Source organism: Octodon degus, unplaced genomic scaffold, assembly GCF_000260255.1.
Source record: "Octodon degus isolate 3935 unplaced genomic scaffold, OctDeg1.0 scaffold00359, whole genome shotgun sequence".
Taxonomy (NCBI): Eukaryota; Metazoa; Chordata; class Mammalia; order Rodentia; family Octodontidae; genus Octodon; species Octodon degus.
Window position 1 is genome coordinate 1,021,976 of NW_004524935.1, and position 3,081 is coordinate 1,025,056.

Here is a 3,081-nt window from a genome sequence, read left to right on the forward strand (position 1 = left end):
GAACCTACTGAATCTGGCAGACACACACCACCTACGCTGAAACTTTGTTGAGTAGCAGCAGATCACCCCTACTATTAGGAGAGCATTGGAGAGGACTATGCTGATCCACATTGTAGAGAAGGCATCAAACATGTGAAACACAAACCATCTACACTGAAAATTTGTTGAGTACCAGCCATTCACTGATATTACTAGTGAGAATCTTGGTGAGGCTTACGCTGCTCCCCACTCTGGGAGAAACCTTAGTGATACACACCCCACTGCTTTCCCAGCACTGTTAAGTCTGAGTGACTATAGGAAGTTTTAAAAATGTCAAAATACAGAAGCAAAAGTCAATTTAAATCATCCATTCCACCCAGAACAAATCCAGGAGACAAAGATATAGAAGAACTTGAAAATCACAAACTTGAAATTTCTAGAACGATAGAAACTAAAAAAAAAAAGAAACAAGTTCATGAGACTATATACGAAATAATATCAGAAATAGTGTCTCAGGTAAAAAAAGAAATGACAACAATAGTAAAATAATTGCCTCAACACATCTAAAGACATAGATTCAAAAATAGAGAAGAGAAAAATTATGGAAACTCTGAATGAACAATACAGGAAAGAATTAGAATGCAGGAAACAAATACAAACAAATATTCAGGAAATTATTAATTTTATTAATAACTAATTAGCAAAGCCATTGAATAAGTCAAATGAGGAAATGTGAAGAAGTTGTGTATACACAGGAGACACAAGGGCTCAGTCCAGAGTCTGGAATTCACTGTAGTGTTCCATGCCAGTCCATATCTGGAGGCTGATGAGTCTATGATGAAAGTCAGCTGAAGAAGTGTGCTAGAAACCAGGAGATAAAGTCCAAACTTAAGGTGATGATTGAAGCTCATCTGAAGGGCTGAAGGCTGTTTTCCTTCCTCATTTCCCTTTTATATCATCCCAGAGATGAGCCACCCTAGGACAGGTACTTACAACTCAGGACGCATGATAGCTGAGATGATTTAGTTAAGCTTCTAAACTTCTCAAGTTGACACAATCAGTCAATCAATCAAGCAAGCAAGCAAGCAAGCAAGCAAGCAAGCACTACATGCAACATGTAGTCTATTGTGTCTAGCATAGTTTTTGTTAGTTTTCTTATATTTGAGACAAGATTTTGCTAAGTAATGAAGTTCCTGTTGAACTCACTATGTATCCCAGAATAGCCTTGAACTTGCAGTCCTTCTGCCTGAGTTTCCCAAGTTCTGTGGTACAGGAATGTTACCCTAAGCCTAGTTTGCATAATGTAGTAAGGTTTCACTTATGGTATAATAAATATCAATTGTTCAAAATAAAATCATTCACACACCCAAGAGATGCACATTATGGATGTACTATGAACACAGATGCACACATAAACATAAATAACAGTGATGACACAGCTATGGTACAGAGCATCCATGTATGTAATATTATACCATCACTTAAAATTTTCAGAATTATTTAATCATTGAAGAGTTAGGATTATATATTCACAATTATATGCCAAATAACTCTTCCCAAGTCTAACTTAATTTTCATAACATTTCTAGGAAATAGTTATTTTATTACTGTCCACTTATATCTTACAGTGCTGCACACTCTGGTCAATTTGTGTATATAGCATGCTCAAATTTATACAAGCATGTGGGCTGACTGAATTCTAACCTTTAAGCTCTAACAATTGATCCAAACTGTTTTATACTACCGCCATGAAATAAGAAAAAATATCACTAAGTTCAAACAGGTCAATTCCAATGAACAACTCAACTCAGTAAAATGTGGGCCTTTATTAAAAATAGAATAAAATTCATCTAAATATGTGTAGAATTAAGAGATTTTACAATCATGTTGCCTTATTTTGTACTTACAGGACATTTACTTTAATTAATATGAAATAATTTCTTTTTTGGTGGAACTGGGATTGAACTCAGGCCCTTGCACTTTGCAGGCAAGCACATGTTATATTGAGCTATCTCCCCAGCCACGGTAATTTATTTTTAATTGATAAATGATCATAGAAGTTGTGCATACTAATGAGATATCATGCAATGATTGAGTACATTTATATAGCATATTATTCAGAATGATCATATTGATCTCCTCAAACATTCATCATTCCTTTATGGAGGAACCTCTTACAATCCTTTCTTTCATCTTCTTGAAATCCATATGCATTTTGTTCTCTATGATCACTTTACTGTATAATAGCAAACCAGGGATTTTGGCTCCTATCTATATGTAACAGTATACAGTGCTTAGATTCCTCCATCCCTTACCTGATGTCCTAACTCTGTTTCCAAAACCTTTGATTTATTTTATACCTGTATGAGATAAAACTGAAAAATAACCTCTTTTACTGTTATGAATGAAGCAATTAGGGTACTAGATTATGTTTGGAGACGAACACAAAGTCAATTAGCTAACTTCCAAAAACAGAAATATTCCTCAATATCATGTCATACATAACCAATCATTTTATCTTTAAGCTTCAAAATGTAACTCATAGCTTTTTACATGTTTTTTTCTCCTAAAGAGAGTTTAAAATAAACTTGTAACTACAGCATATTTACATATCCAAGTGAATGAAATAATTCTCCCCTCACTAAAATATTAATTTTTACTAGCACATAAATACATGAAAATGATACATATTATGGAGTATTACTAGATGCTATTGTATGTATATGTATTGTGTGTGTTTAAATCCGGTACAGGTAAACAAAGATATAAGCCCTTAGCAATTATTGAAACACTTCCAGACAGGCTTAGAAAAGTGGAAAGCAACTGTTTGGTTCTGTTTGCTTTAATTATATTACAATGGCCCTTGTTTATGATATCCTAAATAGCAATAAGTATTTTACTAATTTCTTTAGAACTTTAACCACTAGAAAATATTTCCATTGAAATACAAACAGCAAGAACAGGGACAGGAATTTGATCCCCAGTACCACATGCGGCACTGGGGCTCCCTTCAGGAACACTGAGCCAGTGACTGAATAAATGTGGTGTCACATGCCTCTAATTCCAGGGCTGGGAGGCCCAAAATAGGAGGATCACTATGAG